The following is a 22,193-nucleotide window of genomic DNA, read 5'->3' on the forward strand; positions in this document are numbered from 1 at the left end:
GAATTTTTTGGATATGGCGTACACATGGTAAGAATATACCCAGATCCTTGACATAACGTGGCCTCGACAATGCCCCCACATACACAGTACTCAGACTCCCTCCAATCACTATCTGACAAAGTAGAGGTAACAAGATTATACACTAGCTGATCCAGAAGCCTCCTAAAAAGTTACCAATAGGTTCGGTCTTGTGTACTAACTAGCAGCTGCGAACACTGTTTTAGAGCTGTACCCATGAAATGTAAAGAAGACTGGATCTTGCCATGATGTTCATCATAACCTCAAAAGTCATCAGTCATACTGCATGATGGAAGAGATGGGGAAGGGTTGACCTGAACTTAGCTCTGGAGGCTAAACATGGGTTCCACCACTTCAAGCCTCCAATAGCAAAGTGGTGGTATTGCACCGGATGATGAGAGTCATCTACCACTTAGTATTGCGTGGTAACATTCCTCCATGTGGTGTGGGCACCACACCTCGACCCCTGCTTACGTTGGTTCACACCTGGGTACTCACCAACAGTGTGCTTGTGCATGGAGGTTATATCCAAGATTACTAACAATCCAATCATCGTGAAGGTGCAAGCAGAGGATTTGGCTGTCACCGACCATCCGGACTCCGCCGAAATTGGATCCATTTGACTTGAGTGTCATCCAAATATCAGTTCCATCAGCATTTTAAACTCCCAGGTAGCAAGTACAGCTTCTCTGGCATATCTTGGAGAATGTCTGTGACAACCTCAAGGACGTAATATTCACAATCTGGTTTTATTTTGCATTATTATCTGATTTTACTTACATATCCGAGTTAAATCTTTTTTTTTTTCCAATAAAATTACACAAAATATAACACTGTAGTATTCACATATAAATTCTAAACAAAAATCTAAATTTTAAAAAAAAAAAAAGAGAAAAAAAAAATGTGCAGCATTTTTTTCTATTTGATAATTACTTCACTCAAGCTAATTTTAATGTATGATATGCACAATGACCTATAATAAGTGTTCTTATGCAATTTATTATCATTTATACTTTTTAGTTTTTTTTAAGTGTATAAATGGATTATGAAAACTACGATAAATCTCTTTGGATGCTGCTGCAAAAAAATAATAATAAATTTAAAAAAATACTATTAATAATAATAATAATAACGAGAATTAAGAGAAGAGAGATAATAATAATAATAATAGACCAATATCTCGCCCAAAATTTGGTGTTAAAATGTCTATATTTCTAACCCATATATGCAAAAAATAAATAAAAGTATATATATAGGTATTCAAAGTAACTCTGTAAAGGTAATGTTTAAAGAGTTACATATGAAAAAGATATACAGTTGATGAAATGGTTTCAGTGAATGTAAAATTAATAAATAGGTATGACAGATGCACCTAAAACACAAAGCAGCATTAAAGGATACAAGAGTAAATAGAAGTTGTATTAATATATTGAATTAAAGATGCATAAATGGATGTGACAGTTGTACAAAGTGCCAGCAACTAGCAGGGTGAGGAAAGTAGAAAAAGAAGTAACAGATTTATGAAAGGTGAAATAATGTTAAAATCCTAGAGGTTATGATAAATTAAGAAAAATTATGGGCTGAATTACAAAGCCAATATAAAGTGGGGGAACTGTAAAGGAAAATTATTACATCAAAATAATAATACAATGCAAATAAAATGGAAATAAAAATAAAAATGTTATAGCTGTCATCAGATATGGGGGGAATATATTTAGAAAATGGTCGAATATAGGTAATGCAAATATGCATGATCTGCATATTTAATTCAATGTATATTAATACAACTTTTTAATACCATATATATATATATATATATACATACACACATTACATAGAGCGAGAAAAAAAAAAACATTATAAAACAAAACAACAAAATTGGGTAACTTAGTATTATATTATAAACATCAGTTACTGTGTATAAAACTGGATTAATCAATTTTTATACTCGGCTTAATCGAGGGCTGTAACTGACTGCACTGGAATCCATAACATGATGGACTTTAATGTGTGTTATGATATCATGCATCAGCTGCTGAAGTGCAAAACTATGGCAAATTCGCCGTATACAGTGAACTGTTTATCTTGCTCAGCGGTTAAGATCCACAACACTGCTTCAAGAGATCTAATAGACTGCACTATAATTCTTAAGCCCCAGGTTATTTTTAGAGATCTGTAGCTTCTCGGTGAGGATATGAATTTCAGTTTCAATACCAAATAAATGTTATGATTAAAGCAGTCACTTAATGCATATACTTTTATGAAACGTTAGAGAAATCATGCATCACAACCAGTGTCAGCCGTAACAGATTACGATTGAAAATTGTAATTCAATTACCTTTGTATAATAAACATAATCACAAAAACAACGTCTGAAACTAGCTATTGCCATACCAACTTAATCTTTTCCTTGGCTTCTTCTAACAAAACACTATATTGTCACATATGACTTCGGGTTAACTAACACCCCACCTTTCTAAACACCATATCTGAACCGGAAGCTGCTGAAACATCGTTGAATAAGACTGACAGTACGGCCTTTATTACCACACTGACATGGAACTGTACACAAAGCACTTATATTTTTGATAGATGATCCCCCAATAACACATTTCCAAATTGGTTGCTTTTGCAATTAAGCAAAATTTTTAATGAGTATTATATATATATATATATATACGAAATGCAATACAAATTAATAAAAAAAAAAAAAAAGGAAAGAACCCTGAATACCTAGCTCGGAAGCGACTAGCGTTCAGTCGTTAAATCCAAACGGTCAGGTAAGATTATTTAGATCAGTGGTTGTCAAACGACGGTCCATGGACCAAGTCTATTCGCTACAGAGTTTTCATGGGTCAGGCACCAGCAACATTTCTAATTTTGTTTTATTTTATAATATATTGTTATAGCAGAATTTTCATATTTCATATGCCGCTCTCCCTCCAACCATGACTGGATTTTCCTTGTTCTCCAATGCGATTCTCCCCCCCCTCCAAAAAAAAAAAAGCTGGCCGGCCATTACGGTAAATTTTCACTTTTTCTCAATTGAAAACACATTCAAAATAAATAACTCAATGCGTAGTGAAAAAAAAAAAATTCTTATCACTAACAAGAATCAAATGTATACTTCATCACCCGATTTTTTTTTTTTTTTTAACAAGTTAACCATTCTAGAAAAAAACTTGCACAGTGGTAGGTTTCACTGAGTTTCAACAAGTGTCAGTAAGATTGTCGTCCTGCACAAACTGGGTGAAAAAAACCCGAGTTCGAATCCTCTCGGTAACATGAGGATATTTTGTGGACTTTTTCACAACGTGGTAGACTTCGTAGGATCAGGCCAGGACAACATTTCTCCCGGGTTTTTTTCGAGACGAGGTTTTCCTTCCGGAAATTCGGATTTTTTCCACCCGATAACGGGTAAATGGTCCAAAGAACACACGAAATTTACAGGCATAATATATACGTCGCTGTTGCACATAAAACTCTGCAATTATAATACACCTAAAATTTAGAGGCTAACAATCACCAGGTTGTAAAACTCCTTTTGATGCAGAAGTTCCCAAAGTTTTATACCTTGGGCTACCCTTCAAATAAGTTATATATATCACGCCCCTCTTCCAGAACAAAGGTAAAACATTCGCTGTGACGCAAAATTTGGCTACGAGTACGTATATTATTATAAATTAATATGTATACTTCAATACGTTTAATTTCCAAGATTGAAATAATATACACCTCCTACCAAGATTATTGAAATGAATGCAACTGCCTTTTCAATTGGGTGACAATACGTCCCGAACAGTCCATCATTTTAGACAGTTGTCCCGGCAAATTTAGTCCTCGTTAAAAATATTTTTATTTCTGCTGTAAATTTTTTATTGGTCTATTTTTCTATTTCATAGAGATTAATTTTAACACTAACTTCGTAAGGACTTTATGGCTTCCCAGTTACTTAATAATAGAATTATTCACAAATGTAGAATCTTATGTAAAAAATAAATTATCATGCTGTACTAAATCTAAAATACAGCAGTACTATTTATTATAAAACCAGACAGTGAACCAATTAAACCATACAGCAGTCTGTGGGCTACAGGTAGTATGCAAACTTTTCTCTAGCTACCCTCAGACCAAATATTTTTCATTAAAAAGTATCTATTATTTAAAAATTCACTGGAGAAGGCTTAATTTAATTTTAATAATTACAAAAATATTTTTTTATTTTGTGCAATGTCAGCGCTTTTGCACTTTTAATGAGTAGCTACATGCAGAACTTCCAATTCTCAAGTCGATATCTCCTGATTGTGTTTTCTGGAGACAATGTTTGAATACATTTTCAATATCCAATGGGGGTTGAAGTGATAGAAAAGACCATATAAAAACGAAGAAACACAAATCTGCACTGGAGACTGCGGTTTCTTATTCGAAGATTACGAGTTATTTTCAGAAGACTAAACCCGAAAATGACGACGATTTTCTTGTGCACGTACGAAGACTGAAGCAATTGATGTCCATGTCTTGGCGCGTTAATGGAGGAAGAGCTACGAATGGAGTTAAATGGTCACAGTTTCATTACCATATCACCCAACGCAATGCCATACCAAGGTACGGTCGAACCCGACGGTCGTCAGGGCCATGTAATTTAGGAGCCCCGAATTCCAATGATATGTTATTTATTTTTTTTTAAATGAAAAAAAAAATTGTTGTTTCTCTATATATTATACCACGTCTGCGCAGTAGCACAATGGTATCGTCACCATCCTCCACACACCGGGCGGAAAAGCCCCGGTTTCGAATCCTGTCGATGACGCGAGGAACTTTAATGGGCTTTTTTCACTCCGTGGCTGAGTTAGTCGGTCTGAGGCGTAGATAGCAAGGTTTTTTCCCCAGAAACTAGGATTTTTCGTCCAGCAAACAGACAAATCGACCATACAACATACACAATTAAGAGACAAGACAAAGCACGGCAGATGAATTTAATTATTCGGGTGGCTTAAATATAATAGATTTTTTTTTTTTTTTTTTTCATATATACATATTACACTTGTCTGCGCGGTAGCACAGTGGTATGGTCACCGTCCTCCCAACACCGGGTGGAAAAGGCCCCCGGTTCGAATCACGTCGATGACGCGAGGAACTTTAATGAGCTTTTTTCACTCCGTGGCTGAGTTAGTCGGTCTCAGGCGTAGGTAGCAAGGTTTTCCCTTCAGAAACTGGGGTTTTTCTTCCAGAAAAACAGAAAAATCGACAATGAAACACACGCAATTAACAGACATAAGACACACTGCACAGCAGATGAATTTAGTTATTCGAGTGGCCTAAAAATAATGGTTTGGTTTTATATATTATACTTAATTACACAAAAAAAATTTCAATATTAGTTTATTTCAGGAAAGCTTTTGACACTGTTGCGCATGGAAGACTACCGTAAAAATTAGAGCAGAATGGTATTAAGGGTAAGTTGCTACAATGGATAAAATGATGGTACAGTGAGAGAAGACAGAGGGTGGTAATCAATGGGCTGTGCTCTTCGTGGACAAATGTTATTAGTGGAGTCCCACAGGGTTCGAGCTTGGGTCCACTGTTATTTTGTACATTTAACCCCAGGGGCTCACATCTGGTGAGTATGGGTTTGACACACCCAGGGTCCTGAGCTGGATGTCATCATTCTTCTCTTTCTTGGTGATTCCCTTCTACTTCTGACTCTTGATTGCTCTCTCTCGGGGTAATTCAGAATTTTTTTTTTTTTTTTTTTTTGGCTGGTGCAGCATAAGCTTTAGGCTTCCTTACACGACATGGCTAATAATAATAATAATAATAATAATATTTATCAATGATATTGATGAAGGTATATCAGGAAGTTTTCAGATAATACAAAGGTTCACAGAGTTGTTAATGATAGTGTGCTACTGCAACAGAATCTAGAAAATTTGGGAAGACGGGCTGAGAAGTGGCAACTGACGTTTAACATTGACAAATGCAAAGTACTACAAATGGGTAGAACTAAACCCAGTGGAACGTAAGACCTGGGAGTAATGGTGCAGTGAGATATGAAATTTTCTGAACAATGCAGATAGGCTGCAAGAGCAGGTCACGGGGTTTTGTCAATGATATATATGAATCTTGCTAGTAGGGAAAAGGAGGTGATTGTCCCTCTGCATAAGGCAATGGTCAGGCCACGCCTTGAGTACTGCATACAGGTCCGGAGGCCTCATGTTAAGAAGGATGTAGATTTGCTTGAGAGTGCACAGAGAAGGGCAACAAGATTTGTAAGGGGAATGAAGAGATCTTCTTAACAAGAGAAGCTTAAGTTTTGCAAATTACAGCGGCTGGAGACTAAGCACCTGCAAGGTGAACTTATTGAGCTGTATAAGGCCTTGTATGGGTTCAGCACGTTTTGAAGAATCCCATCAATTCTGATGGGTTTCTTCCACTTGTTCAGATTACGAACCTAAGGCGGCATAAATTCAAGTTGAGTAAAGACAGCTATAGAATAGATGGGGGGAAATTTGCCTTTAACCAGCGGGTGGTTAATTGCTGGAACCAACTTCCAGCTGTCGTTGTACAAATTGATAGGATAAATAAATTTAAGAAGGAACTGGACAGATATTTAGAGAGAATAGTTGCGTGAATTTTTTTTTTTTTTTTTTTTTTTGGCTGTTACTACATAGGCTCATACGCTTGCTTTTCTCCATCACATGGCATGATTACTATTAATGTCTGCAAACTTGGACATTAAGTCTGACATACCTTCATCGATGACAATAATAAATACACAGAACGACAATGGGCCCACCACCGAACCCTGGGGGAATCCACTAATAACATTAATCTATATAGAACAGTGTCCATTTATTACCACTCTCGCCCGTCTGCAATTAAACCGTCCCTTTATCAATTGCAGCAACTTGCCCTTAATGCCATATCGCTCCACTTCGTACAACAGTCTTCCATGTACAACAGTATCAAAAGCTTTCCTGAAATTCAAGCATATAACATCAAATTAATTTTTGCACCCAGTTCCTTTGTTATTATATCATATATACAGTCAAATTGGTCAGACACGACTTTTCCTTAACAAACCCTTGCCGTGTAATTTCGCATCACTGTTTTAACCAGTGACTCCATTATTTATCCTGGGAACAGAAGCTAAACTAACAGGTGTATAATTATTTGTGTCACTCTTTAAACCCCTTTTTGAACTGGGGATTAATTTGCACACCTCCAATCCATGGGGACCTCCCCCGAATCTAAGGATTCTCTCATAATTATGGCTAATGGTTTGCTTACTTCCCTCGCTGCCTCCTTCAATATAACTGGATAGATTCTATCTGCCCTATGTGCCCTTTTTTATGTTTCACTTCAACAATTTCTTCTCTACTTCGCTCTCCGTTATTCAAAAGGATTTAGTTTTCTGTTAGAGTTTAGTGAACTTGTCTTCTCGCCTTTCTTACACATTTCTTCATGTATGAATGTAGATGCAAAATACTCATTCAGTTTGTCAGCTATCTGAGCAGGATCATCAACTGTCGAACCACGAACATTAAGTGCGCCAATCTGATTCATCCCCTTCGTTCTAGAGTTTACATAATAAAGAAATTTTTGTCGTTTTTTTTTTTTTTTTGCATCCCTTGGCAAGGATTTCTCGTAGTCAGCCTTCGCTTGCCTAACCTCCTTTGTGAATTGATTACAGACTAGCTTATATATGTCTTTGGCTTCTGCGCCACCCGCTAATTTATATACATCCCATCCATTTCTCTTCTCTGCCACGAGCCTCATTAGTTTATCTGACATCCATTATTATTATTATTATTAGCCATATGGTGCAAGGAAGCCTGAGGCTTATGTTGCACCAGCCAAAAAAAAAAAAAATCTCGAGTTACCATGAGAGTGAGAAAGAGACAGACAGAAGTAGAAAGGAATTACCAAGAAGAGAAGAATGATGATATCCAACTCAGGACCCTGGGTGTGCCAACCTCATACTCACCAGATGTGAGCCCCTGGGGTTTAGACCTATAATTTGAATAGTATTTCTTACTTGGTATGAAAAGCTGAGATGCTTCCACGATTAATTCCCTGAAGCCTCTCATTTATAATTTATTGTTTTTAACATCATCAGTTGATCCCACTGTAAGTAAATCAAAAACTGCCTAAGACCACCTTTAAGAAAACAAAAACCTTTCCATTTACCCTTGATTGTAGTTACATCTTAAGTAAATCCCACATCAGTAGACTGTGATCACTCTCACCTAGTGGTTCCTTCATCTTCAAATTCCTAATGTGAGTCATGAGTCTTCACTGCTGATAATCAGATGAAAAGTATTAGCCCACTCAGATCGCCCCTCTAACATGTTGCTATAGAAAACAATCCTCCAATAAATCTACAAAAGTCTTGCTAGTGTGTCAGTGACCAACCGCATGTTCCAGTCAGTATCTGGAAAGTTAAAATCCCCCATTTAAAAACATTCTGATTTAGTGGCGCACTCTGTTTCTCTACACTACTGTTCGTTGTTCTCATCAGAGTAATTAGGCCTACAACACACTCCTACTCTCATTTTGCCTTTCCCAGTGTTTATGTTACACCAAACTGACTCGACATTGCACTGTCCTTCCATGTCGACTGGATGCACTCCCTTAGATTTTATGTGTTTCTTAACTAACAGCATTACCCCTCCTCCCTATCTATCCTTTCTGTACACATTGTACTCTTTAAATTCCGATTCTGCAGTGCTTATATCTGTTTGATACCTTGTCTCTGATATCCCAACAATATCTGCCTTTGATGCCTTGATCAGCACTTCAAATTCATCAAATTTAATTACTATACTTCTATCATTGGTATACATGCAATATACATGCACCTGTTGTTATTCTTAGTTACCCTAACACAACCATGTATTTACTTCCTTCATGATGACTCCCAGCAGCTTTTGAAATCTCCAGCAATTTGCTCTCTAAGCTTCTGTTGATTACAATAGAATGACACTAATACGCTTTCTGTAGATTTTTTCAATGATTGTTTTCTACAGCAGCATGATAAAGAGGCAAAAAGTCGAGAAATACTCTTCTTCTGATTATGTGCGTTTGTTTAATCATGATGTAAGAATGTATACATTAAAGAACCACTAGGTGGCATTAATAACAGCGATTTGATGTCGGGTTTCCTCTCAAAGATGGTACAATCATCAAGGTTAAAAGGGAAGGGTTTTAGCTGTCGTGAAGGCGACTACGATATCCAACTCAGACAGTTTTTAATTTCTATATAGTGGGATGAACTGATAATGTTTTCATCAGCAAATTCTAAATTAGAGTGAACGGAGGAAACAATGATAGAGATACTAGTTTTTTCATGCCAACTAAGAAAACCGTTGAAGGCTTAGACCTAAATGGTTGTCAGATGAACTAATGAGACTTGCGGCCGAAAAGAAGATAAATGCATTTGATACATTTAAATTATTAGATAATACAGAAGCTTATGATAAATTTTAACTAATGTGCAGCCAAGTTCGAAAGGATGTTTGGCAAGCTAAGGCAATTATATAGAAATCATTGGCAAAGGATGAAAAGAAAAATAGCAAAGACCTCTCTTATATTTGTAAAAATGTCTTCATTTTTACTTTTCGTTTGCCTTTGAAAGCTGTTATTTCGCCAAGTCACCTTATACTTTTGTCACTGCTATACTTGTAGTATGATACTCACTCCGTGTATAAGGTTGTTTCTTTTTTTTTTAGCGTACGCCCGTTGGCGCCGCGCTAGGGAAAAACAGCAGTTGAAATACTGTTCCTTCTTTATGAGTCCGGCTGATTCACACAAGAGATCGTTATTCGATCGGATCGGACGGACATCGTGGATAATATTTATAAAACGGTGAGAAAGTATATGACTTTCATCGGAGAAAAGAGAGTAATGACAATTAAGACACATACTTCAGGGTGAAATCTGAACCTTAGAACTACGGGGTGATTGTTGTCTGGAAATTCCTTGTGTAGGGGAACGGACTTTAGATATTTAGACATGTATAGTATCTTATGTAGGACGGCACCTGAACGAAAGTTCATCTCCGTCTTTGTACACTGTGATGGTTACAGAAAGCACTGTAACAGGCCAGAAATGTGTGTAACGTTATGTTTGTGCAGTGTGTGTGTTGTTGTGTTGTTTAGTTGTTTCTGGCCGTTTTGTCACCAGGCAGGCGATCACCTGGAAAGCCTGCCCAGTGTCCGTCTACACCACGGGGAGGTAGGCCACAACTGCGCAAGAACCATGGCCAACCTCAACAGTCACGTACTGAATGTCCAAAGAGGGTTTGGAGCCATTCAAAAGAACCCCGCGCCAGCAAGCCGGCAACAGCGCACACACACACACACACACACACACACACACACACACACACACACACACACACACACACACACACACACACACACACTCCACAGCAGAAGACGAAGAAATAAGGATGAGAATAGCATAAAGTAAAAAAAAATAAATAAATAAAATAAAATAAATAATAATAATAAAAAAAAAATAGGAAATTAAATCTTTGTCCATTTCTTGCCCACATCTGTATGCAGTGCTGCCCAAAGTGGTCCACAAAGAGAAAAGGTGTATTGTCAAACAGAAGTTGTAATGTCATTCAATCATGATCGGCAGGAACGAGTTCTAGATATAATTCTGAATTCTGTTAAACTGGAGTGGTGTCAGAAGTCTCTGGTAGATGACGGTATCACTGAGCAGAGGTTTAGTTGAAGAGAGTCTTGATAAAGGATGAGTCAGAGAAGTGCAGCATCTGTTAAAATCTTTGCGTGTTCTTGAAAGCCACAACAATTTTGTATATGACGTCATCAGGACGACGAGGCAGCGCACAGTTGTATTATGATTTATGATGCAGTTTCAGTTTCATTTCTTGAATTAACATTGAGGTCGAGAGCCTTCCTGCGATTAAAAGCAGCATTGCAGAAGGTTTGAAGGGCCTGGAAATTGTTGACAGAAATGAGTATCTTCTCACCTCCGGGACACAAGTTTGGTACTGTTGCCTTAAGAGCCGATCTTAGATCATCGTAAATGGAGCATTCAAAAAGTACGTGAGAAGAGTCTTCCGGTAGCCCACATCGACAGGAGACTGTATTGGAAAGTCTGAATTGGTAGAGTTTTGCGTTAAGCGAACCATGCCCAGTTAGTATGTAGGAGGTAAACAGTGAGGGTGAAAACCATTTTCTGGTGGATGATGAGAGTAGTGCAGTTACGTCGGGAACGAAGTTTTCGGTGATAGCTCCTTTTTTGGTAGAATTCCATCTATTCTGTCAGGTATTCACTAACAAATTCCAGCATCTGGTTCGCTCAGTTTTGGGATCAGTCTGAGGGTTAACAATGATTCCCTGAAATTCCACAGAAATGCCTTTGCGGATGTAAAAGCAAAGCCCTCTAAACACAACATGCAAGTCAAGTGGTATGGTGCCTGCAAGAGTCTGTAAAGCTGGAGTTGATACTGTTCGGCAAACGTGAAGTAGGCTGAGGAGAAAGCGACGTTGAATAGTGGATAACTTGGTTTGTACTGTTTTGAGTGCAGTACGTCTAAACCAAAGGCTGGCAGCGTAGGTTGTAATTGGGATTATGGCGACTTTAGATATAGTGACTGCAGCTGAGCAGTCTGGAAATTTCACCCCGTGCAGATGTGAGGTTCCTTTTTCTCCTCATAAGTTCTTTATTTTTCGCTGTGTCATGTCTCCAAAATAACAGACCCTCGGATTTTCATTTCCCCACGAAATTAGCCTTTTAACCAATAGAGGCATTGGGAACTCTAAAAGGGGTCGAACGTACGGGAACGAAGAGAGAGAAACAGCAGAGAGAACGGAGAAGTCGGAGAGAGATACAGAGAGAGACACGGAGAAACCCAGAAGGAGACAAAGAGAAGAAGAGAGTCTTGTCCTGTGCGAAGCACTTTTCTTTTCTTGAGGCTATCTCATCATAAACGTCTTGAGAATCTTTTGCTGCCGGCTCCTGTTGCTAGACATCCATTCCTGAATATTGCAAAGATTATTTGATAAGTCTCACTCCATATTTACGACACGATAGTTTAATAGAATGAAAGTGTCGAACATTCATACCTGAATCTTTATTTAAAATATTCTACTGAGAAATAACCCTCCTCATAGGAACATTCACTAAGGTAGCATCTATTTCACAACATCTAGAAATTAGAGTTTAAGATTCGCAAGATCCATTTTTATTAACAGAATACCGTAAGTTATGACTGTTAAATCTGTATAGTACACTTACACATATATCCAGATACTCGAACTGGATGATTGTTGGCTCCAGAGAGAGTACGGGCAGGAGTGCCAACTGAAGATCACTGACATGTTTATACACATGTATCATTAGCCTTATAGTATATCGTTTTATCATATTTGATAAGAAAGAGCTCTTATATAATCATATAAAATTATTTAACCATATTATTTTACACCTGTTTTGTATGCTAGAGTTAATAAACCATGTTTCGTTTAATCATCCTTGCCTCCTAGACATTCTCTTGTTACACGTTATCCACAACGCGAGTTTTATAGTAAAAGAACATAGTTTTGCGGCATTCTCAGGTCTAACTAATGGGAGGATTTCAGAATGAAAGACCCAACGCCAATTTTGTTGTTGCCAGTCTATTCTCCACGTTTTAGAATAGTCTTGAGAACACGAGATTGTTGTCCTAGTAGATAAACCACTAGTCGATCATATAAGACATAGGCGTTTTCTGGTACGTCAATATTAACGAATAAACTTGCCCCCAGAAATCTTGTTATACACATTTTATCTTGAATAATATTAAGAGTTGAATGTCTTAATCTCCATTTGAAGAATGTTGTCCAGACGAACCCCTGTGGAACATATTAACAGTGTAGAAGAAAGGGATTGAATCACATTGGGCCAATTGTTGTCAATGGTTTAAGTGTTTATGACCTTACTCAGGTTGCTGACAAATTGAGTGTGTATTTTTATCTCCATTCGCACATGAGGAATGCTTTAGGGGAGGGGATGCCAGAAGTTTATCAATCTCTACCAGGGAGCTGAAGGATTTTGATATAATTGAGAGGAAAGCGAAAATTCTCATGTGAAATATAAGAAAGACATTTGGTGCGGACGGGATGATTTACTTGGATTCAGGGAAAATCCCTGCAGATTGAAAATGTATGAATATATCCCATAATAAAAAATTACACAAAAAAATTACATGAGTTATTACATACCTGTTAGCTTACCTTTTATTTCCGGGAAATTAAGTCTCTGGGTAAAAAAATAACGCAAAATCATCCAGACAGGAATGTAATTATACTTCAGTCACCACATTGGTCTGTCAATGGTCGACTTGTCTTACCAATTTGGTTGGATATTATGATGTACTAATAAAGGAACTGGATGCAAATGATAATTTTGATATCATATTCTTGGATTTCAGGAAAGGTTTTAATACTTTAGGAAAGATTTTAATTTGAACAGAACTTCTGAACTACTGCTTTTATCTGTTTATATGAGCCCTCTCATCATTGAACGGCCATAGTTATGCAAATCACCACAGGCTGTTTCATTTGATTTTGTGGTTGTAACCATTACAAATAGTGTTGGTCGTTAAATTTTCCACACCAATGTAATATTAAAAACTTCAATTATACTAATTTAAACATTGGGCTTACGGATTCATGATACACAAATATAAAATTTTTGTATAAATATAATGAGCAATATTATTTTTATATACCGGTTATATTTATTAGAAAACGAAATGCACAAGGTATAATTTCTTATGGGTTTAAGTAATTAACTCTATAATATCTGTGTAGATACACCATAGTTTACCCATAAATTTGAACTACGTATGTGGTGTAAAGGCATCGTTTTAATTGTATCTCATATTGTGGGTGCCTTCACAACGAGATATCTGGTGTTGCATTTCTTCAAATAAATAAAGCTTCTCTGATAGAGAAGACGACTCTTATTTATTTTCAGTGGATACCACCACCCAGACGATCGTTTAGAAGCTAGTTGTATATGTGTGGGGTAATAACTCTAGTGTCCACTCACTATTAGGCTTAGAAAAGCAAAAGTGTAGACAGAAAGTTATAGTAGGAGAGGAAGGAGAAAAGAAACGGTGTAGAAGAATGAAAGGGACTAACTCCTTAAATTCACACCACTCAAAATCTTATCGACTCCTCGAATAGGCAACGCTGCCCCCAGTGGGGAACACTGTTTTTACCTATTCTCGGAAACTCCGGACAGCATAAAGCACCCCCTGACGGCACCGTTTCGAAGCTCGTGCGCTTCATCATCAGTGGCAATGCAATATGCCATCAGAGTCACGAATTTATTTCCACAATATGAGAGATGCAAAATGGTGGAGGTAATAATAATGTTTTAGAAAACGAAATGCACAAGGCATGATTTCTTATGGGTTTAGGTAATTAACTCTATAATATCGGTGTAGATACATCATAGTTTACGCATAACCCCAGATGCTTACATCTGGTTGGTATGGGCTTGGCACACCCAGGGTCCTGAGCTGAATATCATCATTCTTCTCTCTCTCTCTCTCTCTCTCTCTCTCTCTCTCTCTCTCTCTCTCTCTCTCTCTCTCTCTCTCAGGGTAACTTGGGAATTTTTTTGGCTGGTGCAGCATAAGTCTCAGGCTTCCTTGCACCATATGACTAATAATAATAATAATAATAATAAATTTGAACTTCGTATGTAGTGTAAAGGTATCATTTTAATTGTATCTCATATTGGGGGTACCTTCACAACGAGACAGCTGGTATTGGGCTACTTCAAATAAATTATTATTACCTACACCATTTGGCATCTCTCATATTGTGGAAATAAGTTCGCAACTGTGATGGCATGTTGCATTGCCAAGGTACCTGCCCACCCAATGATGAAGAAGCTCGCTAGCTGTGAAACGATTGTCTGGGTGGTGGTATCCACTGAACATAAATATCAGTAGTCTTCTCTACTAGAGAAGCGTTATTTGAAGTAGTACAATAGCAGCTACCTCGTTGTGAAGGCACCCACAATATGGGATACAATTAAAACGATGCCTTTACACTACATACATAGTTCAAATTTATGTTTAAACTATGGTGTATCTACACCGATATTATATACATTATATTTATACAAATATAAAAATAGTTATTGCCGAATTTTTTAAGGATGCCGAATCAATTGAATATAGAGTTCAGTTGCACATATTATTATTACATGTGCAACTGAACATATATTATTACTATTATTATTATTATTATTATTATTATTATTATTGTTGCTCTTATATTATTTGTCCCTGATTGGGGGATTCTACTCCGTGACGGGTACTGCTACCAAGTACACAGGGTGGTTGTAATGTCTGGTGTTACTGTCGGTCGAGGATTATTATTATTAGCCATATGGTGCAAGGAAGCCTGAGGCTTTTGCTGCACTAGCCAAAAAAAAAAAAAAAAAAAAAAAAAATTCTGAGTTATCCCTGAGAGAGAGAGAGAGAGAGAGGGAGGAATCACTAAAAAAGAGAAGAATGATGATATCCAGCTCAGGACCTTGGGTATGCCAAGCCCATGTTCACCAGATGTGAACCCCTGGGGGTATCACGACATGCTTAAAAATAGTTAATTAAATGAGAATTTTTCATGAAATGAAGAGGTATAATCTACACAGGGATGACATTTGTCTAGGGGTCCGTAATTTGTTAGGGCCCATGGCAATCCCGATCAGTGTCTAATTACATTAAAGTTAAAAAAAAAAAAAAAAAAAAGAAAAGCCTTGTTCAATAAAACTTGTTTCCCGTATCATTGTTTGAAAATTTTTTCTCGGACCTCTTATAAGTACTCGTATATGGGTATGTTGTCTATCGTTTGTAATTGTATAAATTCTCCCCCCCCCCTCTTGCATGCTTTCCGCCTGATCTTGTTTAATTTCTTGAAAATATGTGGTTTGGTATAAAATTATTGATTCTGTTTATGTGTTATTCAGTTTGAAGGCCCTCGTGTGTAGTAATGTCTGATCATGGTAGGATCGCCGTCCTTCCACACCCCGGTTGAAAAAGACCTAAATATAAGCAAACAGTCATTTGTGCTACGGATTCACATTAATATTAATAAACTATTGTGCCACAGAGCAAAAATGGAAAGAAAATGATAGGTTGCAGTTAAAAATTCGTTGATGTTCACACAAACAAAAAACACAAGTAAAAATAATACAGGAAAGTAATACAGAACTTTCGGACTGGAAGGCGTCCTTCATCAGTTGTGACCATTAATCTTCCAATGGTCACAACTGATGAAAGATGCCTTCCAGTCCGAAAGCTATGTATTTCTTTCCTGTATTATTTTTAATTATTTTTTTTTTTTTCGTGTGAACATCAACGTATTTTTAAGTAACATTAAACGTATTTTTAACTGCAACCTGTCATTTTCTTTCCGTTTTTGCTCTGTGGCACAATCATTTATTAATATTAAAAGGCGTAAGCTCTAATCCTGTCAATGACGGGAGAAATTTTTATGAATCTTTTTCACAACGTGGCTGAGTTAGTCGGTGTCAGTGTCTGGTAAACTGGTTTTTTCTCCCGGAACTTGACTTTTTGTCAAACAGAAAATGAACCTCAAAACACATGAAATTTACAGACAGTATAAAAGGAGCAACATGGCCTTAGTTGCCGGTGCTTCTAAAAACCCAACGATCACTAAACAACCAATCATTCAGTTTGATTTGGTTTAGTTAAAATTGAGTGAAGATATATATACAGACAGATATTCGGTACTTTCTTATTACTACAGTGCACAATTCTCACGGGTTTTGGCAGCGCAGCTAATTTTGGAAGTTAGGGTGGCGCTACTTGGTTACACTGCTGTGTGTTGTGGTGTTGTTTTTACCGAAGTAAATTTATCTGGGCTAGCTACTTGGAATTGTTAGTGTAGTAATTTTTTTAGTATATGCACTCACTTAGTTTTATTGTAATTATGCACTTGATTAGCATCGTTTTTCGATTTAAGTGAAGAGTGCTCAAAAAAAAAAAAAAAAATAATAATAAAATTGGTATAATCATCCCTCTTTAACCGAGGATGAGCCATAGTAAATAACTCGGTTGGTTAGAGGCGTAGTGATGGGGGGGGACGAGGAATAGTCAACATTTGCCACCTTGCGCCGAAGGAGTTAATTTTTTCCTATATGAGGTCGGTGGAACAAGATGAGCTGGCCAGACTGAGCGTAGAAAGGTCGGGCTGACCGTCCCGATGGTGCACTGCAGTTGAGTGCCAATGCTCAAGGGGCGTCTGAAAACCTTAACTTACATGCATATATGAAGAAAATTTTACTGGAGGGGAGCGCAAAATTTCAAATGGCACCCAGGCTCCTCATACCCTAGGAACGCCTCTGAGAAAGGAAATTAGAGAATATTGATTTTAAAAGAAATGAAATATATTTTCTGTTTACATTCCAGAATGACCACACAGTCTAAAATAGAATACAAAAACAGCACTGTATTTATTAGTCCCAGATTATTATTATTATTATTAGCAATAGGGTGCAAGGAAGCCCGAGGCTTATGCTGCACCAGCCAAAAAAAAAAAATTCCCAAGTTACCCTGAGAGAGAGAGAGAGAGAGAGAGAGAGAGAGTCAAAAGTAGAAGGAAATCACCAAGAAAGAGAAGAATGATGATATCCAGTTCAGGACCCAGGGTGTGCCAAGCCCATACTCACCAAATGTGAGCCCCTTGGGTTAGAACCATGGTCACTCAAAGAAATGTCACACGACTACTGCGGTTTTTGGTGACATTATTGATCAAAGCTGACCGGGCTAGCCAGGTGGGTAAAGTGCCTGCCTGGACTTTATCAAAAAAATTAAGATCTGCTAATTTTTTTAAAAAACAAACTTCATTTATTAAGAATAAAATATGGCTAGTACAGCTGCATTTTATTGACATTATTGACCAATATATGGTATTAAACTTTGTTGTCTAGCATGACTTTAACAGAAGCCACTTTTTAAAAGTTTTCTGTTATTTTTTAAATCTGGATATGAAATTAAATCCCCCTTTGTGTGCCTTTCTCCACCAGAATTCTCTAACTGGTTATAGGGTATGTTCTGATTTCATTTCAATATACAATGAGTTTAGAGACACACCAAATTTTTGTTTTATTTTTTATTATTTTTATTATTATTAGCCATATGGTGCAAGGAAGCCTGAGGCTTATGCTGCACCAGACAAAAAAAAAAAAAAAAAAATTCCCGAGTACCCTGAGAGAGAGAGAGAGAGGTAGAAAGGAATCACCAAGAAAGAGAAGAATGATGATATCCAGCTCAGGAAACAGGGGCTCACATCTGGTGAGTATGGACTTGGCACACCCAGGGTTCTGGATATCATCAGTCTTCTCTTTCTTGGTGATTCTTTTCTACTTCTCTCTCTCTCTCTCCCAGGGTAACTTGGGAATTTTTTTTGGCTGGTGCAGCATAAGCCTCAGGCTTTCTTGCACCATATGGCTAATAATAATAATAACAGATGCCAGGTGAGCAGAAGCATCTACCCTTCTTTTAGGCAATTCCATTCCTACATGCTGTCTGTGAGATGCCATCAAGAGTGTCTAACTTGCCATGATGCTTTGATTTTGTGTAGTAAATGCAAATGATGAAAATACAGACATTCATGTTGTAATTTCCAGATACCATTTGAGTTTCAATCTTGGGTGGTCAGTGACCTTGAAAATTTCAAAAAAATGATAAAAACTTTATTATTATTTTTAGTTTCTGTCATTTATTTTTATTATTATTATTATTTGTTAAATTAGGTGTAGTAAATCATAATAGTTTGCTAGTTTCAATTTGTTAAAAAGCAAAAATTTAATTTTTATAATTAAAACAAAATAGGGAATAGATGCAATGGGAGTGTCCTTGTTACAGCTGAGGGTGCAAGCGAGTGAAGGTTAAAGCTGGGAAAATTAATCTTCATTTTTTTTTTAAATGTATATAATATATCTATTGTTATAGTATTTCTTTAGTGAAGATGAATATATTGATTATTTTCTTCAATCTCTCCTTATGTAATATTGTTTTAATTTTGTAAACAGTTCTTTTTGTAAAAAAAAATTAATGAAAATAATATAACAGTAAAAAATATTTGCATAAAGAGATGCAAATGTATATGTGGTTGATTGCCATGTTAGTCCTGATTCATATACAGTAGTGCCAGTTCACTGATAGTAGTATGAATTTCATTCACGTTCACTGATAGTAGTATGAATTTCCTTCAAGTTCACTGATAGTAGTATGAATTTCATTCACGTTCACTGATAGTAGTATGAATTTCCTTCAAGTTCACTGATAGTAGTATGAATTTCATTGAAAAGTACAGATTTGAATTGAAATAACAAAACTGTTGCCAGTTTCTCATTTTACATATGGTGCTTTGATAATGCATTACTCTCACTGTCCCCAAAAGAAGTATTTGCTATTTATTAGAGAAAGTTGTCACTTTCCTGAACATTTCTGATAGTATTACCATCTTGTTGCCAATTTTATTCCAATACAAGTTAGACAGTTTTCTAGCACCTGCAGTTTGACAGAGCCTGTGACAGCACATTTATATATTGTTGCATTAATCCTCCATCATTGTGTCCTAAATGGAACAAATATGCTCATGTGGTATTAGTGAAATACCTTTATTGTTTAATTGTAATAAATTAATTTTTAGCTTTTTTATTGAATTGGAAATTGTTCTGTTGTGATTTCCTAAACTTAGTTACAAAATATTGAACAAAAATAATTGAGAGAAACCAACAATAATAAAGAATGCTTTTACCTCCTTTCTTAGAATTTTCAAGGACATTCATCCCCGTGAATTGAAGCACAGATTCTTACCTGATTCTCACAAAAACACAGCCTCCACAAGGCAGTGTTTTTGTCAACTGTTCATGTTTAGCTGGCAAAAGCAAAGCTATATGATAGGATTAGATATCTCTCTCTGGCATCTCACAGACATCATATAAGAATGAGAGTTGAGTACAAGGTACACTTTTGCTTAGCTGGTATCCCCAGGGGCTCATATCTGGTGAGTATGGGCCTGGCACACCCAGGGTTCTGAGCTGGATAATATCATTCGGTCGTGTTCAAAGCCGCTAAGTGGATTTTTCTTATTTATTGATTTGAAATTATTGTTTTTCTAAAACTTTTGATTTAAATTTAGTAGTATAACATTATTTTGTGATTTTCTGATTAATTTGGTTTATTTATTCTTTACTCGGCCTTGTAATTGCATAAAAGTATCGGTAAGGGTTTCCATGTGTTTCAACTCCACTACCGTTCGTAAATTTCCCGCCATTGTGATACGATAGCGTTAGTTGAACTTCGTTAGCAGTTAAATTGTACGTTTAAATAAATACATATAACGACTTATATTACAAACGTAATATAATTAATTATATTTAACATAATTAATAACATAATTAATTATAATTAATTAAAAAATTAATAGAATCATGACTCAGACCAGAGCAGCAAAGCAAAAGGCTCAAGCTAATGGAAGTGCTGTGGCTCAGAGCAGAACTGAGGGGGGCAGTTGTCTTCTGACTCACAGCCTTATAAAATGCACTGTTTGCTTGATGTTTACAGAGCAATCGGGTACGGGACATGATACTGCCATGGGGGATGTCTTTGTGTGTGCGCGATGCAAGGAGTGTATCGATATCAGGCAACAACTCAGTGTTCTTGTGGGCCTATATGAGAGCTTGAAGGACAGGGTGGATGCCCTCGAAGAAACTAAATTGAGGGGCCCATCAAGCTCTCAGCTGCCCACATCAACGCCAGAGCTTGCACTTGGGCATCGCGTGACACAGAGGCAACCCCCAAGGCAGAATGTGCTGGTCCCGAAGGAACTAGTAGTTGTTGGTGACTCTATTGTCAGGGAAACGGGGAACATGCTTTGTAAAAAAGATAGGTGGAACAGGACCAGGGTATGTCTGCCAGGGGCAAAGGTTGATGACGTTGTAGAGCGAATATCATCTTTTAAGGTCACAAAAGGTGATATAGTTGTACACGTTGGCACTAATAATATTAAGAGTAGGAGACCGGCAGAATTACTTAACAAGTACAGGTCACTGCTGAACAAAAGCTGAGAATTAGGGTTGAATTTGAAAGTGTCTGCAATTCTGCCCAGACACGATAGGAGGGAGTATATGATGAGAGCCTTGTCGATCAATACGGCCCTGGAAAGATTGTGCAAGGCTCAAGGGGTAGACTTTTTTTCAGCCTCGACTGTACTTGTTAACAGGAGAGATTGCTTCTACAGGGATGGGATACACTTAAATAGAAAGGGTGCAAGAATATTTGCTGATGCTATCGAGGCAGTGTTAGGTGGGTCGGAAAACTGCTAGCTTGGGGGGAGACAAAGACCAATAGATTGACAGTAGCCACTGGCAGAGGTGAAAGAGATTCTTGCACTGCTTCTATTAGAATGAGCAGAAACCTGAAAAACAAGATGCATGGTATTTCAGAGACTGCTGGGAGCCATTGCGGTACAAGTAAACACATGGGTTGTGTTAGGGTAGCTAAGAATAGAAACAGGTGCAGGTATACTTGTGTGTACACCAATCCTAGGAGTTTAGTAAATAAATTTCATGAATTTGAGGTATTGCTCAAAACATCAAAGGCAGATATTGTTGGGATATCAGAGACGTGGTGTCACACAGATATAAGGGATGCAGAACTGCAATTTGGGGAGTACAATGTCTACAGAAAGGATAGACAGGATGGGGAGGGGTTATGCTATTAGTTAAGAAACACATAAAAACCAAGGAAGTGAAGCCAGTCGACATCGCTGGACAGTGCAGCGTTGAGTCAGTTTGGTGTGACATAAGCATTGGGAGATCAAAATTGAGAGTAGGAGTGTGCTATAGGCCTAATGACTCTGATGAGTATAATAAGGAACTGTACAGGGAAATAGAGTGGGCCAGTAAATCAGAGAGTCTTATAATGGGAGATTTTAATTTCCCAGATATTGACTGGAATTTGGGGGCTGGTTACTCACGCACTAGCAGGGCTTTTGTGGATTTATTGGATGATTGTTTTCTACATCAGCATGTTCGGGAGGCAACTAGAGGGAGTAATACTCTTGATTTGATTATCAGCAGTGATTCTTCATACATTAAGAATT

General features: G+C 37.2%; 2 protein-coding genes across 2 annotated transcripts in view; one reads left to right on the forward strand and one right to left on the reverse strand.

Annotated features, from left to right (window-relative positions):
- The window catches only part of LOC150089536 (G protein-signaling modulator 2-like), a 240,318-nt gene extending 237,815 nt beyond the window's left edge, over positions 1 to 2,503 (reverse strand). Inside the window, exon 1 of the mRNA XM_090390018.1 lies at positions 2,413 to 2,503. The gene's annotated coding sequence lies outside the window, so the exon portion shown is untranslated. The remainder of the gene's footprint in view (positions 1 to 2,412) is intronic.
- A 14,401-nt stretch (positions 2,504 to 16,904) lies between these two features.
- LOC150089537 (WD repeat-containing protein 31-like) overlaps positions 16,905 to 22,193 on the forward strand; it is a 235,966-nt gene continuing 230,677 nt past the window's right edge. The window contains exon 1 of the mRNA XM_090368655.1: positions 16,905 to 16,957. The gene's annotated coding sequence lies outside the window, so the exon portion shown is untranslated. The remainder of the gene's footprint in view (positions 16,958 to 22,193) is intronic.

Source organism: Mastigoproctus giganteus, chromosome 2 (assembly GCF_048544385.1).
Source record: "Mastigoproctus giganteus isolate SK-2022 chromosome 2, ASM4854438v1, whole genome shotgun sequence".
Taxonomy (NCBI): Eukaryota; Metazoa; Arthropoda; class Arachnida; order Uropygi; family Thelyphonidae; genus Mastigoproctus; species Mastigoproctus giganteus.